The sequence below is a fragment of the Salmo salar genome, chromosome 17, assembly GCF_965601325.2.
Source record: "Salmo salar chromosome 17, fSalSal1, whole genome shotgun sequence".
In the NCBI taxonomy this organism is placed as follows: domain Eukaryota; kingdom Metazoa; phylum Chordata; class Actinopteri; order Salmoniformes; family Salmonidae; genus Salmo; species Salmo salar.
In genome coordinates this window covers 621,872-641,212 of record NC_138307.1, presented here as the reverse complement: position 1 = coordinate 641,212, position 19,341 = coordinate 621,872, and the positions used below count along the sequence as shown (strand labels likewise).

Here is a 19,341-nt window from a genome sequence, read left to right as displayed (position 1 = left end):
TCTAAGTTGTTACAGTATGTCTATTTGTCTCAAACATTGTTTCCCCCTGCTGGTGTCAAGGTCGGACCAGGTCTCTCATGAGATTTTATCTCAATGAGACTAACTTGAATAAATAAAGGTATACAGTTTTGCTTTGGTACTGCAGTTCAGTTTAGCTGATGCCTGGCCCAGAAAGAATAATTTCCATTGGCGGCCAGATTTGAAAATTCCTTATAAGACACTTTAGTCATCACCTTTTTGCACAAAACACCCATTGAATTATTCAGTTAATTGTTGCAGAGGCCGAAAGTATTTACTTTTTTTTTTTAAATCACACAAAGTTAATTTATATTCATCCAATGTCTGTCATGTTTTCGTTGCTGCTTGCGCTGAGTGCTAGTGCGCATGGTTCGTATAAACTGGATGCAACCTGGAATCGGCGTGAGTAGATTACCTTGAAAACAACAGTTGGACATCTTGTACACAGTCTTGAGTTCTTATTATTCCTCATTGGGGGGGCAGAATGAGAACATACAGGGAAGACCCTCACTGGGGAAGAGGGCCGTGATTGAGGGGGAGCCAAAAGGGTCAGGCTCCGAACCAAATAATAGGGAATATTTATAACCGCTAACCGCATACTTTGAGATTTAATAAGGATTTAATAACTTTAACCTTGTCAGTTTTTGTGCAATAAATGAGAATGACCTCAAATCATTTCTCTCTCCATCCCTCTTTCCATGCAGGTCCATTGTCACTAATATGTGGTGTTGAAGTTTGTCTCTACTCAGCTGACAGACAGGAGATACAGGAATCCATTCTGTTCCAAGTAGGTTACCTTGGCTCTCCTCTATACACAGCACTCTGGGGACTACTCCAAGTATTGGTATTTTATTAGGATCCCCATTAGCTGTTGCAAAAGCAGCAGCTACTCTTCCTTGGGTCCACACAAAACATGAAACAAAATACAGAATGACATAATACAGAACATCATTGGACAAGAACAGCTCAAGGACAGAACTCCATAAATTTTTTAAAAGGCGCACACTGTCTACATATCAATGCATACACAACTATCTAGGTCAAATGGGGGAGAGGCGTTGTGCCGCGAGGTGTTGCTTTCTGTTATTTGAAACCAGGTTTGCTGTTTATTTGTGCAATATGAGATGGAAGGAAGTTCCATGCAATAAGGGCTCTATATAATACTGTATGTTTTCTTGAATTTGTTCTGGATTTGGGGACTATGAAAAGACCCCTGGTGGCATGTCTGGTGGGATAAGTGTGTGTGTGTCAGAGCTGTGTGTAAGTTGACTATGCAAACAATTTGGGATTTTAAACACATGAATGTTTCTTTATAAAAAATGGTGATGTAGTCAGTCTCTCCTCAACTCTTAGCCAAGAGAGACTGGCATGCATAGTATTTATATCAGCCCTCTGATTACAATTAAGAGCAAAACGTGCTGCTCTGTTCTGGGCCAGCTGCAGGTCTTTCTTTGCAGCACTGGACCACACGACTGGACAATAATCAAGATTAAGCAATGATTTGTACTAAATACAATGCTCTTAGTTTTAGAGATGTTCAGGACCAGTTTATTACTGGCCACTCATTCCAAAACAAGACTGCAACTCTTTAAGGGTTTCAGTGACTTCATTAGCTGTTGTTGATGATGTGTATATGGTTGAATCATCAGCATACATTGACAAACATTCTTTGTTTAACGCCAGTGGCAGGTCATTGGTAAAAATAGAAACGAGTAGAGGGCCTAGAGAGCTGCCCTGCAGTACACCACACTTTACATGTTTGACATTAGAGCGTCCCACCCCTGGTACACCCTATCAACAGCAGGTGAAATATCAAGGGCGCCAAATTTGAAAACAATTAAATGTCATAATGCAAATTTCTCAAACATACAACTATCTTACACCCTTTGAAAGATAAACATCTCCTTAATCTAACCACGTCGTCCGATTTCAAAAAGGCTTTACGGCGAAAGCATAAAGTTAGATTATGTTAGGACAGTACATTGAAAATAGCTGTGTGTAATGTTTTGTCAATGCAAAGACAGGCGTCACCAAAAGCAGAAAACCAGCTAAAATTATGCACTAACCTTTGACAATCTTCATCAGATGACACTCCTAGGACATTATGTTAGAACAGAAAATGCATGTATTGTCTATCAAGTTCATATTTATATCCAAAAACAGTGTTTTACTATGGCGTTGATGTTGAGGAAATATTTTCCCTCCAATACCGCCAGTCAATCAGCACAACAAATTAAATAATTACTATTCGAAAACATTGGTAAAATATTATATTGTCATTCAAAGAATTATAGATTAATATCTCGTGAACGCAACCGCATTGCCAGATTTAAAAATAACTTTACTGGGAAATCACACTTTGCAATAATCTGAGTACTGCGCCCAGAAAAATAGGCTTTGCGATACAGACTAGGCGCCATGTTGGAGAGATCTAAAATCAAAAATACTATGTAAATATTCCCTTACCTTTGATTATCTTCATCAGATGTCACTTCCAGGTATCACAGGTCCATAACGAATGTAGTTTTGTTCGAAAAAGCTAATAATTTATGTCCAAAAAGCTCCGTATTGTTAGCGCGTCCTGTAGGCTACTCAAAAACATGAACGACGCCCGCCGGACTTGTCTTCACCAAAGAGGGAGAAAAATATATTTACGTTCATTCAAACATGTCAAACGTTGTATAGCATAAATCATTAGGGCCTTTTTCAATCAGAACTTCAATAATATTCAAGGCGGACGATTGCATTCTCTTTTAAAACGTATTGGAACGAGAGTACCCAAACATGCACTCGCGCGCCAGAGTAGTATCGGCCATCCGCTTTTGACCAACGTTCCAAGTCTCTTGTTCGGTCAGTTTTCACAGTAGAAGACTCAAACCACTTTGTAAAGACTGGTGACATCTAGTGGATGGCGTAGGAAGTGCTCAATGATTAATAAATCCCTGTGTGTTTCAATGGCATAGGCTTAACCTGTTAGGGCTAGGGGGCAGCATTTGCACGTCTGGATAAAAAAATGTACCCGATTTAATCTGGTTACTAATCCTACCCAGTAACTAGAATATGCATATACTTATTATATATGGATAGAAAACACTCTAAAGTTTCCAAAACTGTTTGAATGGTGTCTGTGAGTATAACAGAACTCATTTGGCAGGCAAAACCCTGAGACATTTTCTGACAGGAAGTGGATACCTGATGTGTTGTATTGACTTTAAACCTATCCCATTGAAAAACACAGGGGCTGAGGAATATTTTGGCACTTCCTATTGCTTCCACTAGATGTCACCAGCCTTTACAAAGTGTTTTGAGTCTTCTGGAGGGAGATCTGACCGAACAAGAGCCATGGAACGATGATGTCCCATTAGACACCTGGCGCGCGAGTTCATGTTGGGTACCCTCGTTCCAATACGTTATAAAAGAGTATGCATTCGTCCACCTTGAATATTATTCATGTTCTGGTTAACCTGTTAGGGCTAGGGGGCAGCATTGACACGGCTGGATAAAAAACATACCCGATTTAATCTGGTTACCACTCCTACTCAGTAACTAGAATATGCATATACTTATTACATATGGATAGAAAACACCCTAAATTTTCTAAAACTGTTTGAATGGTGTCTGTGAGTATAACAGAACTCAAATGGCAGGTCAAAACCTGAGAGATTCCTTTACAGGAAGTGGCCTGTCTGACCATTTGTTGAACTTCTTTTCCATCTCTATCATTTACTAAGGATCTCTGCTCTAACGTGACAACTCCCACGTCGTCCATAGGCGCTCAGAGCCCGGGAAAAAACAGAATGTCGTCATTCCAGCCCCAGGCTGAAACACATTATCGCCTTTCTCAAGTTGCCGATCAAGAGACACTAGCTTATGCGCGTGACCCCGACCGCCCCCGCCTTTGGGATTTTTTCCTCTGTTTGCCGAAAAGGAGATTCCCTGTCGGAATATTATCGCTTTTCTACGAGAAAAATGTCGTAAAAATTGATTTTAAACAGCGTTTGACATGCTTCGAAGTACGGTAATGGAATACTTAGAATTTTATTGTCACGAATTGCGCCAAGCGCGTGACACTTCTTTACTATTTCGGATAGTGTCTGGAACGCACGAACAAAACGCCGCTATTCGGATATAACGATGGATTATTTTGGACCAAACCAACATTTGTTATTGAAGTAGCTGTCCTGGGTGTGTATTCTGACGAAGACAACAAAAGGTAATGAAATTTTTATAATAGTAAATATGATTATGGTGAGTGCTAAACTTGCCGGGTGTCTAAATAGCGAGCCCGTGATGCCTGGGCTATGTACTTAGAATATTGCAAAATGTGCTTTCACCAAAAAGCTATTTTAAAATCGGACATATCGAGTGCATAGAGGAGGTCTGTATCTATAATTCTTAAAATAATTGTTATGCTTTTTGTGAACGTTTATCGTGAGTAATTTAGTAAATTGTTAGCGAATTCCCCGGAAGTTTGCGGGGGGTATGCTAGTTCTGAACGTCACATGCTAATGTAAAAAGCTGGTTTTTGATATAAATATGAACTTGATTGAACAAAACATGCATGTATTGTATAACATAATGTCCTAGGGTTGTCATCTGATGAAGATCATCAAAGGTGAGTGCTGCATTTAGCTGTCTTCTGGGTTTTGGTGACATTATATGCTGGCTTGAAAAATGGGTGTCTGATTATTTCTGGCTTGGTACTCTGCTGACATAATCTAATGTTTTGCTTTCGTTGTAAAGCCTTTTTGAAATCGGACAGTGTGGTTAGATTAACGAGAGTCTTATCTTTAAATGGCTGTAAAATAGTCATATGTTTGAGAAATTGAAGTAATAGGATTTTTAAGGTTTTGAAAATCGCGCCACAGGATAGCCGTGGCTGTTACGTAGGTGGGACGAATTCGTCCCGCCTAGCCTAGAGAGGTTAAAAAAGGCCCTAATGATTTATGCTATACAACGTTTGACATGTTTGAACGAACGTAAATATATTTTTTCCCCTCGTTCATGACGAGAAGTCCGGCTGGCTTAGATCATGTGCTAACAAGACGGAGATTTTTGGACATAAATGATGAGCTTTTTTGAACAAAACTACATTCGTTATGGACCTGTGATACCTGGAAGTGACATCTGATGAAGAGAATCAAAGGTAATGGATTATTTACATAGTATTTTCGATTTTAGATCTCCCCAACATGACGTCTAGTCTGTATCGCAACGCGTATTTTTCTGGGCGCAGTGCTCAGATTATTGCAAAGTGTGATTTCCCAGTAAGGTTATTTTTAAATCTGGCAAGTTGATTGCGTTCAAGAGATGTAAATCTATAATTCTTTAAATGACAATATAATATTTTACCAATGTTTTCTAATTTTAATTATTTAATTTGTGACGCTGACTTGACTGCCGGTTATTGGAGGGAAACGATTTCCTCAACATCAATGCCATAGTAAAACGCTGTTTTTGGATATAAATATGAACTTGATAGAACTAAAAATGCATGTATTGTCTAACATAATGTCCTAGGAGTGTCATCTGATGGAGATTGTAAAAGGTTAGTGCATCATTTTAGCTGGTTTTATGGTTTTGGTGACCCTGTCTTTGACTTGACAAAACATTACACACAACTCTTGTAAATGTACTGTCCTAACATACTCTAAATTTATGCTTTCGCCGTAAAACCTTTTTGAAATCGTAAAACGTGGTTAGATTAAGGAGATGTTTATCTTTCAAATGGTGTAAAATAGTTGTATTTTTGAAAACTTTGAATTTTGACATTTATTTGGATTCAAATTTGCCGCTCTTGAAATGCACCTGCTGTTGATGGAGTGCACCACGGGTGGCACGCTAGCGTCCCACCTAGCCCATAGAGGTTAAAAGTAATTCAACACATCAGATACACACTTCCTGTTAGAAATTGTCTCAGGGTTTTGACTGCCATATGAGTTCTGTTATACTTAGACACCATTCAAACAGTTTTAGAAAATTCAGAGTGTTTTCTATCCAAATCTGTTAATAATATGCATATCCTAGCTTCTGAGTTGGTGTAGGAGGCCGTTAAAAATGGGCACACATTTTTTTCAAAATTCTCAATACTGCCCCCTAGCCCCAACAGGTTAAAGAAAATACTTGAGTTCTATTAGATAGCTCTGAATCCACGATATGGCAGAGGTTGAAAAGCCATAGCACTTAAGTTTTTTCAACAACAGGTTATGGTCAATAATATCAAAGGCTGCACTGAAATCTAACAGTACAGCTCCCACAATCTTCTTATTATCAATTTCTTTCAACCAATCATCAGTCATTTGTGTAAGTGCAGTACATGTTGAGTGCCGTTCTCTATAAGCATGCTGAAAATATGTTGTTAATTTGTTTACATAGAAATAGCATTGTATTTTGTCAAACACAATTTTTTCCAACAGTTTGCTAAGAGCTGGCAGCAAGCTTTATAAGTCTGCTGTTAGAACCAGTAAAGGCCACTTTACCACTTGGGTAGCGGGATTACTTTGGCTTCTCTCCATGCCTGAGGACAAAGACTTTCCTTGGCTTAGATTAAACATATGACAGTGGCTAGAGTCAGCTACCATCCTCAGTAGCTTTCCATCTAAGTTATCAATGCCAGGAGGTTTGCCATTATTGATCGTTAACAATCATTTTCCCACCTCATACACTAGCTTTACAAAATTCAAACTTGCACTGCTTTTATTTCATTATAGTTTTAATGCATGAATATAATTGCTCACTATAAAACATTCATGAAAATACAAGTGTCATCCATCATTTAACTTAAGAGCGTGGCGCGAAATACAAAAACCTCGAATGCAATAATTTACATTTTTAAACATACGACAATTTTACACCATTTTAAAGATAAGACTCTCGTTAACCTCTCTGGGCTAGGTGGGACGAAATCGTCCCACCTACGCAACAGCCAGTGTAATCCCGTGGCGCGATATTCAAATACCTTATAAATGCTATTACTTCAACTTCTCAAACATATGACTATTTTACACCATTTTAAAGACAAGACTCTCGTTTATCTAACCACACTGTCCGATTTCAAAAAGGCTTTACAATGAAAGCAAAACATTAGATTATGTCAGCAGAGTACCCAGCCAGAAATAATCAGACACCCATTTTTCAAGCTAGCATATAATGTCACATAAACCCAAACCACAGCTAAATGCAGCACTAACCTTTGATGATCTTCATCAGATGACACCCCTAGGACATTATGTTATACAATACATGCATGTTTTGTTCAATGAAGTTCATATTTATATCAAAAACCAGCTTTTTACATTAGCATGTGACTAGCATGTGACTAGCATTCCCACGGAACACTTCCGGTGAATTTACTAAATTACTCACGATAAACGTTCACAAAAAAGTGTTTCATAGGCAAAGTGTTGAAAGTGATTCCACAAATCAGATTTCCACTTCCTGTTAGGATTTGTCTCAGGGTTTTGACTGCCATATGAGTTCTGTTATACTCACAGACACCATTCAAACAGTTTTAGAAACTTTAGGGTGTTTTCTATCCAAAGCCAATAATTATATGCATATTCTAGTTTCTGGGCAGTAGTAATAACCAGATTAAATCGGGTACGTTTTTTATCTGGCCGTGTAAATACTGCCCCCCAGCCCTAACAGGTTAACCTCCCTGGGTGATCCCACCTAGTCAACAGCCAGTGGAATCGCGTGGCGCGAAATACAAATACCTCAAAAATGCTATAACTTCAATTTCTCAAACATATGACTATTTTACACCATTTTAAAGACAAGACTCTCGTTAATCTAACCACATTGTCCGATTTCAAAAAGGCTTTACAGCGAAAGCAAAACATTAGATTGTCAGGAGAGTACCCTGCCAAAAATAATCACACAGCCATTTTCAAAGCAAGCATATATGTCACAAAAAACCAAAACCACAGCTAAATGCAGCACTAACCTTTGATCTTCATCAGATGACATTCCTAGGACATTATGTTATACAATACATGCATGTTTTGTTCAATCAAGTTCATATTTATATCAAAAAACAGCTTTTTACATTAGCATGTGATGTTCAGAACTAGCATACCCACGATAAATGTTTACAAAAAATAACAATTATTTTAAGAATTATAGATACAGAAGTCCTTTATGCAATCGCGGTGTCAGATTTTAAAATAGATTTTTGGCGAAAGCACATTTTGCAATATTCTGAGTAGATAGCTCGGCCATCACAGGCTAGCTAATTTGACACCCACCAAGTCTGGTGCTCACTAAACTCAGAATTACTATAAGAAAAATTGGATTTCCTTTGCTGTTCTTCGTCAGAATGCACTCCCAGGACTTCTACTTCATAAACAAATGTTGTTTTGGTTCCAAATAATCCATAGTTATATTGAAATAGCTCCGTTTTGTTTGTGCGTTGAGGTACTATCCGAAGGGTGACGCGCAGGTGCATTTCGTGACAAAAAAATTCAAAATATTCCATTACCGTACTTCGAAGTATGTCAAACGCTGTTTAAAATCAATTTTTATGCTATTTTTCTCGTAAAATAGCGATAACATTCCAACCGGGCGACGTTGTATTCATTCCAAGGCTGAAAGAAAAAAATTGAGAATTCTCGTGAATGCGCATCTCAAGTGTCACTGTTTCCAGGGTGACCACTCACAAATTCTCCTGCTGTTCTTTGCCCAGAGACAGCAGACACCCCATTACACTTTCTGGCGCCTTCTGAGAGCCAATGGAAGCCTTAGAAAATGTCACGTTACAGCAGAGATACTGTATTTTCGATAGAGATGCAACTGAAGGACAACAAATTGTCAGACAGGGCACTTCCTGTATGGAATCTTCTCAGGTTTTGGCCTGCCATATGAGTTATGTTATACTCACAGACACCATTCAAACAGTTTTAGAAACTTTAGGGTGTTTTCTATCCAAATCTACTAATTATATGCATATTCTCGTTTCTGGGCAAGAGTAGTAACCAGTTTAAATCGGTTACGTTTTTTATCCGGCCGTGTAAATACTGCCCCCTAGCCCCAACAGGTTAATCTAACCACATTGTCCGATTTCAAAAAGGCATTACAGCGAAAGCAAAACATTAGATTATGTTAGGAGAGTACACAGCCCAAAATAATCACACAGCCATTTTCCAAGCAAGCATGTATGTCACAAAAACCCAATACACAGCTAAATGAAGCACTAACCTTTGATGATTTTCATCAGATGACACTCCTAGGACATTGTTATACAATACATGCATGTTTTGTTCAATCAAGTTCATATTTATATAAAAAAACAGCTTTTTACATTGTCGTGTGATGTTCAGAAAATATATTCCCACCGAAAACTTCCGGTGAATTTACTAAATTACTCATAAACGTTGACAAAATACATAACAATTATTTTAAGAATTATAGATACCGAACTCCTTTATGCAATTGCTATGTCGGATTTTAAAATAGCTTTTCGGCGAAAGCACATTTTGCAATATTCTGAGTACATAGCTCAGCCATCACGGTGAGCAATTCAGACACCCGCCAAGTTCGGGGCTCACTAAACTCAGAATTAGTATTAGAAAAATTGTATTACCTTTGCTGATCTTCGTCAGAATGCACTCCCAGGACTGCTATTTCCACAAGAAATGTTGTTTTTGTTCCAAATAATCCATAGTTATGTCCAAATACCTCCGTTTTGTTCGTGCGTTCAGGTCACTATCCAAAGGGTAACGTGCGAGCGCAACTCGAGACAAAAAATAAAAAATGTTCCATTACCGTACTTAGAAGCATGTCAAACGCTGTTTAAAATCAATTTTTATGGTATTTTTCTCGTAAAATAGCGATAACATTCCAACCGGACAATAGTGTATTCATTCAAAGAGGAAAATAAAAAACAGCGTGGTCTCGTGAATGCGCATATCCAATCTCTTTGTCACCAGGCCACCATTGACAAATTGAGCTACTATACTCTGCCCAGAGACAGGAGACGCCTCAATCCGCTTTCTGAAGGCTTTAGAGAGCCAATGGAAGCCTTAGAAAGTGCTACGTAACCCCACAGATTTCGATAGAGAATCAAAAGAAGAACTACAAATTCTCAGACAGGCCACTTCCTGCTTGGAATTTTCTCAGGTTTTTGCCTGCCATATGAGTTCTGTTATACTCACAGACACCATTCAAACAGTTTTAGAAACTTCAGAGTGTTTCCTATCCAAATCTACTAATAATATGCAAATATTTGACTCTGGGCCCGAGAAGTAGGCCGTTTAATTTGGGTACGTTTTTCATCCGGCCGTGAAAATAATGCCCCCTATAGCGAAGAGGTTAAAAGCTTTTAACTTCTTGTTAATCCAACCGCTTTGTCAGATTTCAAAAAGGCCTTTACGGCGAAAGCATAGCATTAGATTGTCTGAGGACATTGCCCCACGCCAAAATACTTTTCCAAACCAGCACAGCGATAAAATAAATCACTTACCTTTGAAGATCTTCCTTTATTTGCAATCCCAAGGGTCCCAGCTACACAATGAATGGTCATTTTGTTCGATAAAGTCCTTCTTTATATCCCAAAAATGTCTGTTTTAGTTGGCACGCTTGATTCAGTAATCCACTCGTTCAACATGCATACAAATGAATCCAAAAAGTTACCGGTAAAGTTCGTCCAAACAAGTCAAACGATGTTTGTAATTAATCCTCAGGTATTCTAATATCTAAATAAACTATATTATTTAAGACTGAGAATAGTATGTTCAATAGGGAAGGTAAATAACGAAGAGCGCACTCTCGTTCACGCGTGCAACAAGACTGTTTTTGTACTTGTTCATTTTTCAAAAAACAAGCCTGAAACCCTTTCTAAAGACTTGACATCTAGTGGAAGCCATAGGAACTGCAATCTGGTAGGAATTATTTTGAATTTCCCATAGGCTGGCATTGAAATTGCCTGTGACCACAAAAAAACAAATATATTCTGGATGGATTCTCCTCGGGTTTTCGCCTGCCATATCAGTTCTGTTATACTCAGATATTATTTTAACAGTTTTAGAAACACCAGAGGGTTTTCTATCCAATGCTACTAAATATATGCATATCCTAGCTTCTGGGCCTGAGTAACAGGCAGTTTACTTTGGACATGTCAGTCATCTGAAATTTGGAACAAAAACCAGTCTCCTGAAGAAGTTAAAGTACTCAAGTTTTTATCCATCATTCCTTATATCATTGATCTTGGCTTCATAATAAAGTGTATTCTTTTTGTTGAGTTTAATCACATAATTTCTCAATTTGCAGTAAGTAAGCCAGTCAGATGTACAGCCAGACTTATTAGCCACTCCTTTTGCCCCATCTCTTTCAGCCATACCATTTTTCAATTCCTCATCAATCCATGGAGCCTTAACAGTTCTAACAGTCAGTTTCTTAACAGGTGCATGTTTATCAACAATTGGATGAAGCAATTTCATAAATTCATCAAGTGCAGTGTCTGGATGCTCCTCATTAATCACATCAGACCAACAAATATTCCACATAAGTCAGAGCAAAAACTTTTGTATGATCTCTTATATACTATTTTAGGCCCAGCTGTTGGACTTTTGGCTTTCCTGCATATAGCCACTGTATTGTGATCACTGCATCCAATGTGTACGGATATAGCTTCAGAACAAAGTTCTACAGCATTAGTAAAAATGTGATCGATACATGTGGATTATCTTGTTCCTGTAGTGTTTGTAAACAGCCTGGTAGATTGATTAATAACCTGAACTAGATTACAGGCACTGGTTACAGTAGGAAGCTTCCTCTTGAGTGGACAGCTTGATGAAAACCAGTCAATTTTCAGGTCCCCAAGAACCTGCAACCACAACACTTCAATAACACTTGACTTTAGATCTTCGCTAAGCATTACATGGATATTGCTCTGAATATATATATATATATATATATATACTGCTCAAAAAAATTAAGGGAACACTAAAATAACACATCCTAGATCTGAATGAATGAAATAATCTAATGAAATACTTTTTTATTTACATAGTTGAATGTGCTGACAACAAAATCACACAAAAATAATCAATGGAAATCCAATTTATCAACCCATGGACGTCTGGATTTGGAGTCACACTCAAAATTAAAGTGGAAAACCACACTACAGGATGATCCAACTTTGATGTAATGTCCTTAAAACAAGTGAAAATGAGGCTCAGTAGTGTGTGTGGCCTCCACGTGCCTGTATGACCTCCCTACAACGCCTGGGCATGCTCCTGATGAGGTGGCGGATGGTCTCCTGAGGGATCTCCTCCCAGACCTGTACTAAAGCATCCGAACAACTCCTGGATAGTCTGTGGTGCAACGTGGCGTTGGTGGATGGAGTGAGACATGATGTCCCAGATGTGCTCAATTGGATTCAGGTCTGGGGAACGGGCGGGCCAGTCCATAGCATCAATGCCTTCCTCTTGCAGTAACTGCTGACACACTCCAGCCACCTGAGGTCTAGCATTGTCTTGCATTAGGAGGAACCCAGGGCCAACCGCACCAGCATATGGTCTCACAAGAGGTCTGAGGATCTCATCTCGGTACCTAATGGCAGTCAGGCTACCTCTGGCGAGCACATGGAGGGCTGTGCGGCCCGCCAAAGAAATGCCACCCCACACCATGACTGACCCACCGCCAAACCGGTCATGCTGGAGGATGTTGCAGGCAGCAGAACGTTCTCCACGGCGTCTCCAGACTCTGTCACGTCTGTCACATGTGCTCAGTGTGAACCTGCTTTCATCTGTGAAGAGCACAGGGCGCCAGTGGCAAATTTGCCAATCTTGGTGTTCTCTGGCAAATGTCAAACGTCCTGCACGGTGTTGGGCTGTAAGCACAACCCCCATCTGTGGACGTCGGGCCCTCATACCACCCTAATGGAGTCTGTTTCTGACCGTTTGAGCAGACACATGCACATTTGTGGCCTGCTGGAGGTCATTTTGCAGGGCTCTGGCAGTGCTCCTCCTGCTCCTCCAGCACAAAGGCGGAGGTAGCGGTCTTGCTGCTGGGTTGTTGCCCTCCTACAGCCTCCTCCACGTCTCCTGATGTACTGGCCTGTCTCCTGGTAGCGCCTCCATGCTCTGGACACTACACTGACAGACACAGCAAACCTTCTTGCCACAGCTCGCATTGATGTGCCATCCTGGATGAGCTGCACTGCCTGAGCCACTTGTGTGGGTTGTAGACTCCGTCTCATGCTACCACTAGAGTGAAAGCACCGCCAGCATTCAAAAGTGACCAAAACATCAGCCAGGAAGCATAGGAACTGAGAAGTGGTCTGTGGTCACCACCTGCAGAACCACTCTTTTATTGGGGGTGTCTTGCTAATTGCCTATAATTTTCACCTGTTGTCTATTCCATTTGCACAACAGCATGGGAAATGTATTGTCAATCAGTGTTGCTTCCTAAGTGGACAGTTTGATTTCACAGAAGTGTGATTGACTTGGAGTTACATTGTGTTGTTTAAGTATTCCCTTTATTTTTTTGAGCAGTGTATATATACACTCAGTTGAAGTCGGAAGTTTATATACACTTATAGTGGGGGAAAAAAGTATTTGATCCCCAGCTGATTTTGTACGTTTTCCCACTGACAAAGAAAGGATCAGTCTATAATTTTAATGGTAGGTTTATTTGAACAGTGAGAGACAGAATAACAACAAAAATATCCAGAAAAACGCATGTCAGAAATTTTATAAATTGATTTGCATTTTAATGAGGGAAATAAGTATTTGACCCCCTCTCAATCAGAAAGATTTTTGGCTCCCAGGTGTCTTTTATACAGGTAACAAGCTGAGATTAGGAGCACACTCTTAAAGGGAGTGCTCCTAACCGCAGCTTGTTACCTGTAAAAAAGGCACCTGTCCACAGAACCAATCAATCAATCAGATTCCAAACTCTCCACTATGGCCAAGACCAAAGAGCTCTCCAAGGATGTCAGGGACAAGATTGTAGACCTACACAAGGCTGGAATGGGCTACAAGAACATCGCCAAGCAGCTTGGTGAGAAGGTGACAACATTTGGTGCGATTATTCACAAATGAAAGAAACACAAAAGAACTGTCAATATCCCTCGGCCTGGGGCTCCATGCAAGATCTCACCTTGTGGAGTTGCAATGATCATGAGAACGGTGAGGAATCAGCCCAGAACTACACGGGAGGATCTTGTCAATGATCTCAAGGCAGCTGGGACCATAGTCACCAAGAAAACAGTTGGTAACACACTACGCCGTGAAGGACTGAAATCCTGCAGCGCCCGCAAGGTCCCCCTGCTCAAGAATACATATACATGCCGGTCTGAAGTTTGCCAATGAACATCTGAATGATTCAGAGGACAACTGGTGAAAGTGTTGTGGTCAGATGAGACCAAAATGGAGCTCTTTGACATCAACTCAACTCGCTGTGTTTGGAGGAGGAGGAATGCTGCCTATGACCCCAAGAACACCATCTCCACCGTCAAACATGGAGGTGGAAACATTATGCTTTGGGGGTGTTTTTCTGCTAAGGGGACAGGACAACTTCACCGCATCAAAGGGACGATGGACGGGGCCATGTACTGTCAAATCTTGGGTGAGAACCTCCTTCCCTCAGCCAGGGCATTGAAAATGGGTCGTGGATGGGTATTCCAGCATGACAATGACCCAAAACACACGACCAAGGCAACAAAGGAGTGGCTCATGAAGAAGCACATTAAGGTCCTGGAGTGGCCTAGCCAGTCTCCAGACCTTAATCCCATAGAAAATCTGTGGAGGGAGCTGAAGGTTCGAGTTGCCAAACGTCAGCCTCGAAACCTTAATGACTTGGAGAAGATCTGCAAAGAGGAGTGGGACAAAATCCCTCCTGAGATGTGTGCAAACCTGGTGCCAACTACAAGAAACGTCTGACCTCTGTGGTTGCCAACAAGGGTTTTGCCACCAAGTACTAAGTCATGTTTTGCAGAGCGGTCAAATACTTATTTCCCTCATTAAAATGCAAATCATTTTATACCATTTTTGACATGTGTTTTTATGGATTTTTTTGCTGTTATTCTGTCTCTCACTTCAAATAAACCTACTATTAAAATTATAGTGTGATCATTTTTTTGTATGTGGGCAAACGTACAAAATCAGCAGGGGTTCAAATACTTTTTCCCCCCACTGTAGGTTGGAGTCATTAAAACTCATTTTTCAACCACTCCACACATTTCTTGTTAACAAACTATAATTTTGGCTAGTCGGTTAGGACATTTACTCTGTGCATGACACAAGTAATTTTTCCAACAATTGTTTACAGACAGATTATTTCACTTATAATTCACTGTATCACAATTCCAGTGGGTCAGATGTTTACATACACTAAGTTGACTGTGTATGTGGAGTGCTGCAGAGATGGTTGTCCTTCTGGAAGGTTCTCCCATCTCCACAGAGGAACTCTAGAGCTCTGTCAGAGTGACCATCGGGTTCTTGCTCAGTTTGGCCGTAGGAAGAGTCTTGGAAGTTCCAAACTTCTTCCATTTAAGAATTTTTGAAGCCACTGTGTTCTTGGGACCTTCAATGCTGCAGAAATGTTTTGGTACCCTTCCCTGGATCTGTGCCTCGACACAATCCTGTCTCAGAGCTCTATGGACAATTCCTTTGACCTCATCGCTTGGTTTTTGCTCTGACATGCACTGTCAACTGTGGGACCTTTATATAGACAGGTGTGTGTCTTTCCAAATCATGTCCAATCAATTTAATTTACCAAAGGTGGACTCCAAGTTGTAGAAACATCTCAATGATGATCAATGGAAACCGGATGCACCTGAGCTCAATTTCAAGTCTCATAGCAAAGGGTTTGAATACTTATGTAAATAAGGTATTTCTTTTTTATTTATAATACATTTGCTAAAATTTCGAAACCTGTTTTCACTTTCTCAGTATGGGGTATTGTGTGTGGATTGATGAGGGGGAAAAAATATTTAATACATTTTAGAATAAGGCTGTAATGTAACAATTTGTCGAAAAAGTCAAGGGGTCTGAATACTTTCCGAATGCACTGTATGTATCTCACATTCCTCAAACTCCAGTTCCATACTTTTGGTTACCTTTTTACCAATGTCTATGGATTGTACAAGGACTTTAAGTTGGGACTTCCACTCCTACTAAATCTATATTATCTCCTGTATTGTTCTGCTCTCTTTAAAGATTATGCTGATGCCCCATTGTAAGAACCTGGAGATCTTCACTGGTTCTGAGGGAGGTGACATTGCTACAAACAATGCCTGGAACAGCTTCCAGCGCTACTGTTATCTGGAGAACAGCCAGAGTGGTCAAGACATCTGCCACAACTTCATCTTTAGTGTGTCATCTCAGCTGCACCTGGGCACTAAAGGTATGGTACCGCACTCCCAACAGTTGTGAATGCTTAAACATACATGTATGCTCATTTGTGTTTCTTAAAGTGTCAATTAGCAGTTGAAACAATAAAGCGAACTCCCCGCTGCCATTTTGGTGAACATCTGAGGGATGGGGCTGGAGAAATGTAACTACTCCCAAATTCATAGACCGAGCTATTGATGGACCCAAGTCTCCTCGCCTCAGACCTCCAATGGGTTTTGAGAAGGATGCAAGTAGAGAGGAAGTGAGGAGTTAGGCAGAGATTAATTGTATCTGTTTGCACTTATATCTTTGTTCTGCTTGTGCTCTTTCAACAGATTGATCTGGCTTGCTGATAACATCTGATCTGATGAGACTCCCAATGTGATTTGACTCCTGTATTAATGACTTCAATAAAACTTCCATTGCCAAATTGAGATTGGTATTCTGCAATTGATAGACAATGGTAGTTCCCAGTCAGACAATTACTATAAAACAAATCTGTTTTCCTCATGGTGTTTTGTCCTCAGTCCTCCTTTTGAATGTTGTGTGTACTGATTCAGTTCTAAATGACCGTCGAATCCATCCTCACCTCCTCGATCAATGCAGCGGAGTGTCTGGTCTTCTGAGAGGGTCCTTGGCTGCCGCCTGCCCTCCAAGGTCCTGCAGGGCAAGGAAGCGTGCAGGAAAGATCATCGCCGACACCTTCCATCCCCTCTTCCAAAGACTCCCCTTTGGCAAATGGTTCAGGTCAATCACTCCCGCCACCTGAACAGTTTCTTCCCCAGCGCCGTGGCCCTCACCAACTGGCCACCTGGTCCACGGATCATCCTCATCCACAGACTATGTACCTTGCACTATCATCCCAGAACTGCACATTGCTCTTCGCATCTCTTACATGCATCATTTATGTAGTGTAGCTTATAGCATAGTTTATCGTTTTTAGCTTAGTGTTCATTGTATGTACACTGTGGATCTGCATCTATATTTGGTCTGCCAGCACCATTTCAGAGTCAAATTCCTGTATATGCAAATATATTTGTCGAATAAAGCTGATTCTGACATGTTACCCTGATTTAGTATTCATGTCAGTTTACATTCTATTATTTGGGACTGGTTATGTATTGTATGAACTGTAGCAGGTTGCAGATTCTCCCCTTTGTGTCTTCATATTCAAATTCCCCATGTGCTGAGTGTCTCCCCTTGGGATTAATTCCCTATATATTGGATCCTGCCTTCAATTAGTGGACTTGTTTTATGGTGTTTGCTAGAGCTGATAGCTTTTCGTTCTACAGATGAATGTTGTTAGCTAACCAGTAATTAGCTGGCTAACTTTAGCAAGTAGATTCTACTCAAGGTATAGTATATCTATGTATTTTCAATTCCTTCCTGTGTGTTTCTAGTCATTTGGTGCTTACTGTTCAAGTCTGCTAGCAAGCTAAACAGACAGCTCTGTAGTGCATCTGTTTGAAGGCACGCAAACGGAAGGCTCTTTATAGCCAATCACAACACTGGACTGGCCAACGACAAGAATTTGAATCATGGTTCTTTGCTTACAGCTCTATATGTATTGTTTATGTCACACTCTGACGTAGGAGAGCTGTGTTTTCTCTGTTTAGCTAGGCCAGGGTGTGATAGGTGGGTGGGCATTCTGTTTTATTTTCTTTGTTTTGGCCGGGTATGGTTTACAATCAGAGGCAGGTGTCTATCGTTGTCTCTGATTGGAAGCCATACTTAGGCAGCCTGTTTTTCCTTTGTCCGTGTGGGTAGTTATTTTCTGTTTAACCTGACGGAACTGTTGGCGGTCGTTTTGTTGTTTTGGTTAAAGTGTATTCATTAGAGGAGTAAATATGAGCACTATACACGCTGTGTCTTGGTCTCCATTCTACGACCCCTCTGAAAGTTTAAGGGTGCAATATGCAGAAATTGCTCTGCCGTTTCCTGGTTGTTAAAATTATAGTTTTCCTAACTTAATTTTGACAAAACAAACAATGTAGAGAATCCTACCGTCCAAACTGCTGGGAAATATATCTTTGAAGCTGGTGTACAATACCAGAAATAATACACTAAAGTGGTGCATGAGAAGCATAGAAATAGTGCACATAAAACAGATATACTGCTTCTTAGGCTTGCTGTCAATGAGAATGACAGATCTATAACTCAACTATGTGAATTTGGTTGGGTTGCCCAAAAGTTAACATATTGCTGCTTTGAGACTTTTTTTTTATCTGAGCAATGGAGGAAACAGAACAGCTGCACCCCCATGTTTTTACCAGAAAAGTATCATGATTCATTGGGTAATTTGTCATTTTCAATGATTGTTTTGAGCTAAGTCTAATAGTCAATTTTATATAATAAGCAAATTGTATTTTGTCCCCGTCCCTTGCCCTGTCGCCTTAAGATGAATGTTTTTGATCACTTAAACGTTTTCCTTTGCTCCCTCATTCCACTGTTTTGGTTCAGTGACGTTAGAAAGCGCTATATGCATCACTGGTGTTTAAAATGAAAAGGCACCTGCAAAAGAAAATTGTATATCAAATGTATTTATAAAGCCCTTACATCAGCTGTCACAAAGTGCTGTACAGAAACCCAGCCTAAAACCCCAAACAGCAAGCAATGCAGGTGTAGAAGCATGGTGGCTAGGAAAAACTCCCTAGAAAGGCCAGAACCTAGAGAGGAACCAGGCTATGAGGGGTGGCCAGTCCTCTTCTGGCTGTCCCTGGTGGAGATTATTACAGAACATGGCCAAGATGTTAAAATGTTCATGGATGACCAGCAGGGTCAAATAATAATAATCACAGTAGTTGTTGAGGGTGCAACAGGTCAGCACCTCAGGAGTAAATGTCAGTTGGCTTTTCATAGCCGATCATTCAGAGTATCTCTATCTATTGTGTTGTGCTGTTACATTTGTATTGTTGTCCAATGGTGTTAGCTACATATAATTTGAGCTGCGTTCACAAGTGAATTTATCATTTCACCTTGCCATGGTGCA

At 40.2% G+C, this 19,341-nt stretch overlaps 1 protein-coding gene across 2 annotated transcripts in view; it reads left to right on the top strand.

Annotated features, from left to right (window-relative positions):
- Positions 1-17,424, top strand: part of LOC106575066 (RNA-binding protein 45) — a 50,734-nt gene extending 33,310 nt beyond the window's left edge. For both annotated transcript variants that reach the window (XR_006759967.2, XR_006759966.2), the window contains exons 10-12: positions 723-805; positions 16,179-16,365; positions 16,688-17,424. The gene's annotated coding sequence lies outside the window, so the exon portion shown is untranslated. The remainder of the gene's footprint in view (positions 1-722; positions 806-16,178; positions 16,366-16,687) is intronic.
- The last annotated feature ends 1,917 nt before the right edge of the window (positions 17,425-19,341 follow it).